This window comes from Phodopus roborovskii, unplaced genomic scaffold, assembly GCF_943737965.1.
Source record: "Phodopus roborovskii unplaced genomic scaffold, PHOROB, whole genome shotgun sequence".
In the NCBI taxonomy this organism is placed as follows: Eukaryota; Metazoa; Chordata; class Mammalia; order Rodentia; family Cricetidae; genus Phodopus; species Phodopus roborovskii.
Window position 1 is genome coordinate 5,002,774 of NW_026125554.1, and position 12,448 is coordinate 5,015,221.

Below are 12,448 nucleotides of genomic sequence, written 5' to 3' on the forward strand. Positions count from 1 at the left end.
CAGGGTCAGTGTGCGGATTTGTGCTCCCATTCTTGTTCTCTGCCTTAGTCTCTGAGGTAAGGCTTCATGAACTGGAAGGTTACCTGCCAGGTTGGGCTACGCGCCAGCAAGCAAAACCTGTTTTTGTCTCCCCACAGCTCTGGGGTACAGGCACATGTGGGTCACATTGCCTGAGGCCCCCACATTGGGCCACCTTGCGAATGTTAGGCTATCCTTTCTCTTTGCTCTTTATCCAAGCCACTTCAGGCAACTGTGGGCAGTCTTTGGTATCTCTAATATTGAGTGCATCCTCCCTCCAGGCTGGTACTCTTCTGACCAAGTTCTTAGATCTGTCACTCGTGGCACTGATAGGCCCCAACTTGACTCTGTGGTAGCCCGTCAGTAGAAAGAGAATCCAGGGTCCATGTGGTGTATGCCCTGTTATTCCTTTCTTACTGGGAACAGTGCCTTAAGCCTGTGTGGGTCAGGACCCAGATGATGTGGCAGAAGTGCTACTGTGTCCTTGTAGTGTGAGTGCAGAGGCCCTGGTGTGGATTCATCCTGTTTGGGGTGACATGAACTCTGATTAATGCAGAGGTGTGGCCTCCATGCTAACCATGTTCCATAGGAATCTTGAGGGAGATATGTGAACTATGAGAGCTTACTGCCAGTTTCTACCCAGGAAAGCTGTGGAGAGAGAAGGGCTCCTCGTGCCATTGTTCTGTGCCCATCTGTTTGTTACCTGCTTTCCATTCTGAGGTGCAGCAGTTTCTCCTCCCTGGGTCATTGGTGACTTCCCCTCCTCCATGCCATCCCTGTGTGCAGGGCTCACCAGCCATCTTGCTGTCAGTACTGCCTCACCTGTTGCCCTGAGGTGGATTCCCAGATGGTCCTCCTAGGAGCTGAGCCTTGTGATGTCTTTCTCAGGGCTGTGGTTGCTTCTAGTTCCAAACTGGGGGACATGTCTGTATGTACAGCTAATCTAGGTGGACATTTTCTTTCTTCCTTCCTTCCTTCCCTTTTTCTTTTCTTTTTTCTTTTTCTTTCTTTCTTTCTTTCTTTTTTTTTTTTTTTTTTTTTTTTTTTTTTTTTTTTTTTTTGAGACAGGTTTCTCTGTCCTGGAACTAGCTCTGTAGACCAGGCTGGCCTACTCACAGAGCTCTACCTGCCACTGCCTCCCAAATACTGGGATTAAAGGCATGCACCACAATGTCTGGCCCTAAATGGACATTTTATCTATCTACACACCTGTCCTTCCATCCATGTTTCCATCTATTCACAACCCATCTCACCCCTATCTATCCACCCATTTATCCATCCACCCATCTATCTACCCACCCACCCATCCACCCATTCATCCACCCACCTATCCATCCATCCATCCACCCACCCACCCACCCATCCACCCATCCATCCACCCATCCATCCACCCACCCACCCATTCGTCCACCTACTTGCCCATCTCCCCTTCCTGCCCTCTTCCCAGCGGCAGTGCTGTGAGTCCACACCAGGGCCTGCAGTTCCCATGGAGAGTCCCTCGGTCCCCAGCTCCTATAACAGTGGGATCCACTCTGTGTACTGTGAGCTCCTAGAGGAGTCACATCTTTCATGTTTGTCTTGAGGCACACAGCTCTGGCTTTTGCAAGTTCTATGGTTGTGTCCGCTGTATTGGCCATGCTGTTCTCTTGAAATGAAGTCATTTCTTTGGTCCTCTTCCTGTCTAAGCAGGGACCCCACCACCTTCACAGTCTCTGCTTGCTGATGCCTTTGGAAGGTGGTAGGTGAACAGGGTTCAGTGTTGGATCTGTTGGGAAGGTGCCTGATACCAGTATTACCACTGCCCTGCCCACTGCCCCTAGAGCTCAGGTGCTCTGACTCTTGAACTTCCTGCTCCTGCTGTCAGCATCTGGGCATGGAGCCCACAGGCTAGCCTTTTGTGCCTCCATGCAGACAGCCAGTGTCCTCTGCCCAGCCTGTGTCCCCAGTGTCTACAGCAAAGGCTCCACAGGACCTGCCACCTCCCCTATCCACATGCCATTCCCCGACTCACCAGTAGGGTGTGCTGCACTCTTTCACATGCCTACAGTCTGGACTAAGTCAGCCACCTTACTAAGTCAGAGTAAGGCCATCTTCCTGTCTTTCCCAAAGAAGTTGGGTTTGCTATTTATTCATTTTCTAGGGGACTTTTGACCTTTCCTCCGACTTTTATTTAGTTCTTAAATTGCATTTGTTTATTTCTTTACTTACCCTCTGTGTGTGGGGGTGGTCCTTCTCAGTGTGTGTGGGAGCTCAGGGGACAGCTTGCAGGAATCTCTCACCATGCAGGATGCCAGGCTTGGTAGCAAGTGCCTTTAGCTGCTGGACTGTCTTTATTTACTTAATAACTTTTAAATTTTAGTATTTAATTACATTATGTGTGTGTGAGTACAGTGTCCATGGAGACCAGAGAGTGTGACAGGTCCCCTGGAACTGGAGCTGCTAGTATTAAGAGACATCTGACTGCATGCTGGGGACCTAAGGCACATCTGGAAGAGCAGCTAGTGTGCTTAGCCACTGAGCCACCTACCTCTCCAGTCCAGTCCTCCAAATTTAATTTAATTTTCTTCCTTTCTCTTTCTGTTTTTTTTTTCTTTTCTTTCTTTATTTCATTTTTTTTTTTTTTTTAAGACAGGGTCTTGAACTCACAGAGATCCAACTGTATCTGTCTCCTGGTTGCTGGGATTAAAGGGGTATGCCATGCTTGGCAGTTTTAAAAACTTTAAAATTTGATATTTGTGACAGGGTCTGGTTGTGAGCCCAAGTTGTCCTCAAACTCAGATCCCCTGCCTCAGCCCTTGAGAATGGGGGTGACAGGCATGCATCATCCTGAGCTATATTCCACTCCTCTTACAGTCCTTTTCTGTTGCTGTAACAAAATTCTGGGGACCAGTACAATTGACTTAAAGAGAAAAGGAAGTTGTGGGCTGGCAAGAGGGCTCAATGGGTAAGGTGCTTGCTGCCAAGCCTGACTCTTTGATGGCAGGAACCAACTTCTTCAGGTTGTTCTCTGACCTTCACACCTGTACCATTGCACATACGCTCACATATAAGATAAACAAATGAGCTGGGCAGTGGTGGCATACACCTTTAATCCCAGCACTTGGGAGACAGAGACAGGTGGATCTCTGAAAGTTCCAGGCCAGCCTGGTCTACAGAGTTAGTTCCAGGACAGCCAATACTGTTACATAGAGAAACACTGCCTTGAAAAACAAACAAACAACAAATATAAGAAAATAAAAATGAAAATGTAATAAAAGTAATTTAAAACATTTGCCCATTTGCACTCACAGCAGCTTGCCTCTCATTCACTCCACTAAGACATCTGTCCCCAAGGTCTGCCTGATTGCCTGTCTCCTCAGGCCTCTGTGTGACTCTGCTGTGACTTGTGCATTTCCCATTGTGTCTAGGTGGCAGGTGATTATTATGGGTTAGACCACAACAGTGACATCAGAATCTAAGGGGGTGGGGCTATGGATGGATGGACAGCTTGTTTCCTCCTAGAAAGTGGTAGGTGTGCTGTTGAGGGACACAGGGCCTTGGATCTGTATTCTTGAGTTCCCTTGGGGAAGGTGGAGAGGCTCCTGGGTATCACCCTGTGCCAGGGCCTTACCTTGAGAGATCAGTGGCCCAGCTGTTCCTGCCATCTGCGTCCATCCTATTGTCTGAGGCTATAGCCTCACATTATTCTCCCTTGGCTTTAAACCCTGGACCTTGGGGCTCTGGGAGTCTTCACTGTCCACCTGCCAAGCTCTGCCTGTGCCCTGGGTCTCCAAGCACATCTGAAGTCCATCTTCAGTGATGACAAATTGGAATGGTGTGGCCAAGGGTCCTACTCCATGGGGCGAGGTGCAGAGTGCACCTTCTCTTGTCTTCCTGGCACTGTGAGCCCACCCTGCCTTGTCTCTCTCCTGGACAGTGCCCCCACCATGCCCTGGGCTGGTCTCTCTGTCCCCTCACAATGCCCTGGGCCAACTTGTGTCTCCCTGCCATGCCAACCCCCTACCACTCCTGCTGACTTGGGGGCAAGTGCTGGGTACCTGGGTTCTTTGTCACATCACACCGAAGGGCAGTAACCAGAAGAGGCCATCAGATCCCCAGGGACTGAAGTTTCAGATGGTTATGAGCCACCGTAGGGGTGCTGGGAGTCAGACAGTGATCCTCTGCCAGAATGGTTAGTTCTCTTAGCCACTGAGCCATCTTTCCACCTGACTATTGGGCTTACTTAAGGAACATGGGGGAGGGTAAGGGGTTATGGGCAGTAGTGTGGGTGACCTTAAAGCCCCCATACTAGATAGTCTGCACCCCTAATGGATGATGAGCCCCCTGACCTTATCTTTCCCAAGGCCACCTGCAGTTAGGGCAGAGTCACATCAGATGGCTACAAGGAACAGCTGGGTACTCAGGTGCTGCTTCCATGACCCTCCTCACTCCTCTGTGAGTGGAGTCTACAAGCTCAGGTGATCCAGTGAAGATGGTGGGTGTTTTGCTTGGAGTATAGTGCTGTACAAGAGCTGTGATGCTGAGCAGTGGCCATCACTCGAGCTTGTCAGTTCTTCGCCTACCCCATGATCCTTGCAGAGTCACCGGAGTCTGCCCAATGCCAGCTCCAGCAGGCTCCTCCATCCCCGGTGTGATTGTTTCATTGCTGTGATGCCAAGCTGCTGCTTCTGTTGGCCATGCATGTCCCCGAGGAAGTGTCTGCTCAGACCTTGCCTGACTTTTTATGGCTTGTCTTTGGTTATGTGTCAAGGGCCCTTTACACGTTCTTGAAGCTGGTCCCTTTTTGTTGTTGAGTAGTGTCCTAGTCAGGGTAACTATTGCTGTGATGAAATACCATGACCAAAGCAACTTGGGGAGGAAAGGGTTTATTTGGTTTACACTTCCAGGTAACAGTCCATTACTGAGGGAAGCCAAGGTAGGAACTCACACAGGGCAGGAACCTGGAGGCAGGAGCTGATGCAGAGGCCATGGAGGGTGCTGCTTACTGGCTTGCTCAGCCTGCTTTTCTATAGAACCCAGGGTCACCAGCCCAGGGGTGGCACCATCTACCATGGACTGGACCCTCCTCCATTGATCACTAAGTGAGAAAATGCCTTACAGCCTGGTCTCACGGAGACATTTCTTCAAATGATGCCTCTAAGTTTATGTCAAGTTTACATGAAACTAGCCAGTACAAATGGTGAGCTCTTTGTATATTCTGGATACTGGCCCCTTGTCTTCTTGTTGAGTGATGAAGACTATATGTTCTGGGTGCTGATCTTAGACCTGTGGCTCTCAGATATTTCCCAGACTGTCTCTCCCTTTCATCATGGCAGCCTTTGAGTTTAGAGCCCAGTGTGTGTTTTCTCTTACACCTTGTCTAAAAGTCATCTGCTTCAAGGCCATAAATATCTGTATTCTAAGAATTTGATGTTTATCTGGGCAATGGTGGCACATGCCTTTAATCCCAATACTTGGGAGGCAGAGGCAGGCAGAGCTCTGTGAGTTTTAGGCCAACCTGGTCTACAGAGTGAGTTCCAGGACAGTCAGGGCTACACAGAGAAACCCTGTCTCCAATAACCAAAAAAAGAAAAAAAGAAAAGAAATCTGATGTTTGATTTTAAAATTTGGCCTGGACCATTTAGACTTAGCTTTGTGTGTGGTGTGAGGTCAAGGTCTAAATCCACACTTTTCCACATAGACTGCAGAACCTTTTCTTGAACAAAACCCACTCCCTCCCTGCTACTGGGTCTAGCCCTAGCACAGATCTTCTACATGCTTCTATTCAGGAACCTCAACTCTGATAGCTCTCAAATGCCCTTGGCCAGGGCTATCGGTGCTGGGACTGGATCTCAGGGCCCCCTAAGTTGCTCCTAGCCTTATTGTTCAATTCTTGTAGCTTTGCTACCCCGAGCCATCTGGTCCTGTCTGGATGCTCAGGCTGAATCACCTTGTTCAGGGAGCCCCAAACTAGCTGGGGAGGGTAGATCCTTTCCTGGAGTCTCAGCCTGGCACTCATCATAGTCTGCTGTGCTGGTGGCCTCTGCCCCAGCATCACAGCTGAGTGCTGCTCCTTACCTGGGTGCTGGAATTCAAGTTCAATTTCCTGGTTACACAGCAAGCACTCCCCCCACTGAGCTATCTTTCCAGATCCTCTGTTGGTGGCTCTATTCATACAGACAGAAGGTTTTGAATTGGTGCTGGGAAACTTGGTACCTAGCAGGCCCAGAAGCAAGAATGTGGGGTGAGGGTGTGGGGAAAATGGTGACTTTGTACTGGGCAGGGGTGAGGACAGGACCCCAAGGGGCGGTGGGGCAGTCTCCAGACAGCAGAGGAGGTGTCCTTGCTGGTGCTGGACCTGAAAAGACTGGCCCAGGGTCTCCTGAAGATGCGTGGTGACAGTGGGGGTGGGGCATGGTGTGGCTGTGGGTTGTGGGAGGGAAGTTGTCAGCTTCACACTATTTAGGGTGAGCTTCCCTTAGGGCTGTGGTCAGCTGGGACTGGGCACATAGGCAGCAGTGAAGGCAGCTGGAGCTCAGGACATTGCAATAGTAGGCAGAGGTTGCAGGTTGGTGACCTCAGCTACAGGGTTCCATCACAAAGTCCCAGGAGTCACAGGTGGGGGCCACAGAGGTCACAGGTTGGTAACTTCAACCACAGGCTCCCATTACAAGGACTCAGTGCCTCACTGTGGTGGCACTTCCCATTACTAAGCTTGATCATTTAAGTCCCTGTACACTGGAAGGTGGCTCACTGTCAGGGCCCCATTACCTCCTTCTACAGGCCAGGGCTTTGGAAGGAGCCAGGCACTTTCTGCTTTTGAAGACCGAGTGTTAAATAATCCAGGCTGACCTCAGACTTGGTGTAGCTGAGGCTGGCTTCAGATCCCTGCTGCCCTTCCTCTACCTCCCAAGTGCTGGGGTGACAGGTATATGCCATCATACTTGACTAAACTTGAAAATCAGTAGTTGGTTGTGGCTTCTGGCTTCTAGAAGCTTCTCTGCTGTCACTTGGCTACTCTGGGTTCTTACTGCACTAACTCACAGTTGGGCCGGCACAGATCTGGGGATAGCCTGCATGTTATTGAGAAGTTGACAAGACCTGGATACCTGTGTCAGGTCAGTGTCCCTGACAGAGGTAGTACTGGAAGGATGGGACAGGCAGGGACTACAGCTGTGCAGTTCAGTATCAACTTTCATCTGTACCTTGCAGGACGCTGCTGTTACTGGAGGTGCCTGACAGAAAGTAACCCTGATTGTTTCCTTGAGCCCGGGTCATTTGTCCATCTCAGCCCCCTGGAACCTCCTGGAACCCCCAGGTAAGCACAGCAGTCAGGCCCCAGATGGGTGGTCTGAGTGTGGGTCTGTGGGTCCTGAGATTGGGCCATGCTGAGACCTACTTGCCTGTGGGTGGAGTCTGTACACCTGTCCAGCAGTGACTCAGGCTTCTCTTAGCACTGCTGACTGGGGTCCTCTTGCACTGAGGTGGGACCTGGAGCTCTTATGCATGTTGGTCTCTGGGACACCTTCTGTGGACCCATGGGGCTGTGGGGCCTGTTCTCTTCATTCACCCACAGCAAGAAGTTAGGATCAGGGATTGGGCTAGGGTCTCCAGCAGTGGGAGGCAACTTTTAAACACCTTAAAAACAGTGGATGTAAGCTAGGGGTGGTGGTGCACACCTTTAATCCCAGCACTTGGGAGACAGAAGCAGGTGTATCTCTTAGTTTGAGGCCAGCCTGGGCTATACATAGTGAGTTCTGGTACAGCCAGAGCTAATAGTAAGCCCCAATCTTGAAAAGGAAAAACAAAACAAAACAAAAAAAAAAAAAAAAAAAAAAAAAAAACAGCAACAAAACTTGTATGGATATGGGCTTCAGTTCCCAGCTCCCATGTCAGGGGCCTACAACTGTGTGTAGCTCCAGTTCTAAGAGATCCAGCCTTTTAAAAATGAAAGAAATTTTTTCATGGGGTAGTATGTTTGCACACACATGTGTGCGCATGTGTTTCTGGGGCTGTGGTGAACCTAGGGCCTTGTGCATGCTAGTCCATGCTTAGCACCAGGTCTCACTCCAGCCTACTTGTGAAGTGTGAATCCTGTTAACTGCACTGTTTGGTGCTTGTATGTTTCTGTGGTGGCCTTCAGAGTCCTTGCCTAGCATGGAATGTTGTTCTTCTCAGATTCCCTGGAAGTGCAGTGAGGTACTTCAGTCTTGTCACCCTCTTGTACCTCAGGTCCCTCTGACCTCAAGGAAGCCAGATGGGTCTGTATGTGTCTGGGACTAGGGACATAATTCAGGCCCCGTGTGCAGAATTTAGGAACAACTACAACTACACCACACTGCAACTTGGATAGGCCTAATACAGGGGCATTGGCAGTGGCCCAGAGCTCCCCAGGAAGGGGACAGGGCTGAGAAAGGCCAGGATTGGGCCATTAATTTGTGGTAAACATTGGGGGTTTCAGGTTGGGCTTTGTGTTGGTGGTGGAGATGCTACCGCCAATTGTGTTAATTGCCACTTCTTAGTTCAGGGATGAGTTCCAGCAAGGTGATTTTTGCAGGGCCACTGAGCTGGGCAGGCCACTGCAGACCAGAACTGGCTAGGCCTTTCCTCTTCCTGTTCAGTGACACCACAGCTCAGAATGGCCAGGCTGTAGCAGGGGCGGGGTCCTAGGGTCACTGTCTTGTAAATAAAACTTTATTAGTTTACAGTTGGAACAGTGGAGCCTTGTACCAGAATGGCCAGAGCCATTGTCCATGCAGGCAGTGTGGAACACTAGTGGGCAAGAGGTGATGGACAGGTAGTGACCTGGCTTGGAAGTCATTCTGTCATAACCTCCTGAAACACTCAGCTATGTTCACGCTTAGCTGTGTTCAAGCTCAGCTGTGCCCCAGGCAGCCTTTGCCCTCAATCAAAGTGTGCTGAGTCAGGATGAGCACACAGGGAGTGAAGAAGTGCATGCTGAGCCTGGCTTCCCTCAGTTCCCCAGAAGGAAACTAAGGATTCCATAGCAAGGCCTTGCCCAGTGATGGTACTTGAGACAGACAAGGCTTGGCAGGTCCTGTGGCTCCTCTGTGAGGAGCATCCACTCGGGCCTGCTGTCAGGAGTGGACAGCTCAGTCATTTGTAGTATATTCAGAGTAGTGCCACCATCACCACTGTTGAGTTTGGGACATCCCATCACCCCAAAAGAAAGCTTTCTCTCTCCAGCCACTAGCAACTCACAAATCCACTTCCCATTCATGGATTGGCTTGTTTGGGAATTTTCCTGTTTAGATTCCCACATTGAGTGGTGTCTTAGTCTGGGTTTCTATTGTTGTGATGAAAGACCATGATCATAGTGAGTTGGGGAGAAAAGGGTTTCTTTGCCTTACACTTCCAGGTAGTAGTCCGTCACTGAAAGAAGTCAGGACAGGAACTCAAACAGGGCAGGAACCTGGAGGCAGGAGCTGAAGCATAGGCCACGGAGGGTGCTGCTTACTGGCTTGCTCTCCATGGCTTGCTTAGCCTGCTTTCTTATAGAACCCAGCACAGAAGCCCAGGGCTGGCACCACCCACCGTGGGTGGACCCTCTCCCATCAGTCACTAATCAAGAAAATGCTCTACAGGCTTGCCTGGCTGCAGCTAGATTTTATGGAGACATTTTCCTAATTAAGGCTCCCTCCTCTCAAGTGACTCTGGCTTGTGTTAAGTTGATGTAAAGTTAGCCAGCATGAGTTGCCGGCATTTTGTTTCTAGGTCTCTCACTGAAGCTGATCTTCAGGCCCTTTCACGCTGTATGTGTCTTAAGTCTGACTTTTGTTCAGGGCTGCCTGGTGTTCCAGTTTACGACTGGGCTACTCTTTACCCATCGTGTATCTTGTCTGTGTTGACTGCTGCATGGGACATGAAGTCACTCCTTGGACCTATGTTGGACTCAGGTTTGTGGTGACAGTGACTTTGGGCTGTGGTAGTTTGGATTAGCCCTCAATAGGCTCATATATTTGAATAGGTGGGATTAGGAGTTGTGGTATTGTTGCAGGTTTGTCACTGGGTGGGCTTTGAGGTTTCAAAAGCTCTTATCAGACTCAGTGTCTCTCTGCTGGCTGACTGTGGATCAGGATGTAAAGCTCTCAGCTACTACTTCGGCACCATGCCTGTCTGCATGCTGCCATGCTCCCCACCATGATGATCATGGACTAAGCCTCCGCAACTGTAAGCCCTTAGTTAAATGCTTTTCTTTATCAGAGTTACCATGGTCATGGCTTTTCACAGTGATAGAACAGTGACTGTCACAGGCCTTTGGAGCTACCTGACATTCCCAGAGTCCCAGAGGCTGTTTCACCTTCTATCTGTATCTGCAGTGAGAGTGGTCCTAGGCTCTGAAGAAACACCTGGAGCTGAATCTGTAGTTGCTCCCCTCCTTCTCAGAGGCTGTGCTTTTGGCTGTGAGCTGCTGGCAGCCCTGGACCACGGCTCAGTCAACGCTCATGTCACACTCACACTTTAATCCTGTCCTGCCTTGTGCCTCAGCCTCCCTAGAGTCCCCCAGACACCCACTCTGTGCCTGCTCACAGTTGGTTCCAGTTGAGCTCTGCAGAGTGGCCCAGTGTGATGTGGGTCATGACCCTTATTCCTGTACTATTCTGGTGTCTTTTATTTCCTCCTTTAACAGACAAGAGTGTGGAAGTGACCCAGGCCTTTATGGTCAGGGGCTTGCCCAACAGTTCCCTTCACTCTGGTAGCTTCTAGCCAGTCACACAGTAGGGGACACTTGAATGCTGCACTTCATCTGTATTTGGGGTGCTGAGGCAGGAGGATGGCAGGACGGGTCCTTGCAGCAGAGAGCAACCTTGCTGTCTTTTGGCTGTTATTCCTGTGAGGTAGCCAGGGGATCTGTTCATATGGCTTGATGGGAGTAAAGGTGTTGGCCTGGTTGTTCCACATACCCTCTGTAAGCATGACAGGTCCCTGCAGTTACCTGACAGCACTACATGTTCTTGGGACTACACCACATCATCAGCTGGCCTTGGGAAGTACTTAGTTGACGACTGGCCTGTCTCCTGGTACTATGCCAAGTCCACTGCCCACTTGTTCCTGTGATCTGTGTGCCCAGCCTCTTCATCCCAGGAGTTAAATAACAAAATTCTGAGACCACTAGCCACATAACTCCCAGCCCTTGGCCTTGGCCCTTGGGCCCTGTGCTGTCAGCCCCTCCGTCCTGCAGCATCACCAAAAATCCTGCAGCCCCCCATCCATCCTGCAGCCCCCCATCCATCCTGCAGCCTCCATCTATCCTTCAGCCCCCCATCCATCCTGCAGCCTCCATCCATCCTGCAGCCTCCATCCATCCTGCAGCCCCCCATCCATCCTGCAGCCTCCATCCATCCTTCAGCCCCCCATCCATCCTGCAGCCTCCATCCATCCTGCAGCCTCCATCCATCCTGCAGCCCCCCATCCATCCTGCAGCCTCCATCCATCCTTCAGCCCCCCATCCATCCTGCAGCCTCCATCCATCCTGCAGCCTCCATCCATCCTGCAGCCCCCCATCCATCCTGCAGCCCCCCATCCATTCTTCAGCCCCCCCATCCATCCTTCAGCCCCCATCCATCCTTCAGCCCCCCATCCATCCTGCAGCCCCCCATCCATCCTTCAGCCCCCCATCCATCCTGCAGCCCCCCATCCATCCTTCAGCCTCCCATCCATCCTGCAGCCCCCCATCCATCCTGCAGCCCCCCATCCATCCTGCAGCCCCCCATCCATCCTGCAGCCTCCATCTATCCTTCAGCCCCCCATCCATCCTGCAGCCTCCATCCATCCTGCAGCCTCCATCCATCCTGCAGCCCCCCATCCATCCTGCAGCCTCCATCCATCCTTCAGCCCCCCATCCATCCTGCAGCCTCCATCCATCCTGCAGCCTCCATCCATCCTGCAGCCCCCCATCCATCCTGCAGCCCCCCATCCATTCTTCAGCCCCCCCATCCATCCTTCAGCCCCCATCCATCCTTCAGCCCCCCATCCATCCTGCAGCCTCCCATCTATCCTGCAGCCTCCCATCCATCCTGCAGCTCCCATCCATCCTGCAGCCCCCCATCCATCCTGCAGCCCCCCATCCATCCTTCAGCCCCCCATCCATCCTGCAGCTCCCATCCATCCTGCAGCCCCCCATCCATCCTTCAGCCCCCCATCCATCCTGCAGCTCCCATCCATCCTGCAGCCCCCCATCCATCCTGCAGCCCCCCCATCCATCCTGCAGCCCCCCATCCATCCTGCAGCCTCCCATCCATCCTGCAGCTCCCATCCATCCTGCAGCTCCTGCATGCCATCCTGTGGCCTGGCTGACCAAGTGAGGCCCTCAGCTCTCATCCTCTGTACCCGCCCTTCTTGTTCCCACCCCTGCTGTTCACTCAGATAAAGGAGGGCAGGGCTGCCAGGGAAAGCTGCACGCACAGGATTGGGAGGCCCTTCTGTCATA

The 12,448-nt window shown here is 51.4% G+C and overlaps 1 protein-coding gene across 3 annotated transcripts in view; it reads left to right on the forward strand.

Annotated features, from left to right (window-relative positions):
• Kdm4b (lysine demethylase 4B) overlaps nucleotides 1–12,448 on the forward strand; it is an 81,995-nt gene that overhangs the window by 9,591 nt on the left and 59,956 nt on the right. For all 3 annotated transcript variants that reach the window (XM_051177591.1, XM_051177592.1, XM_051177594.1), the window contains exon 2: nucleotides 7,210–7,315. The gene's annotated coding sequence lies outside the window, so the exon portion shown is untranslated. The remainder of the gene's footprint in view (nucleotides 1–7,209; nucleotides 7,316–12,448) is intronic.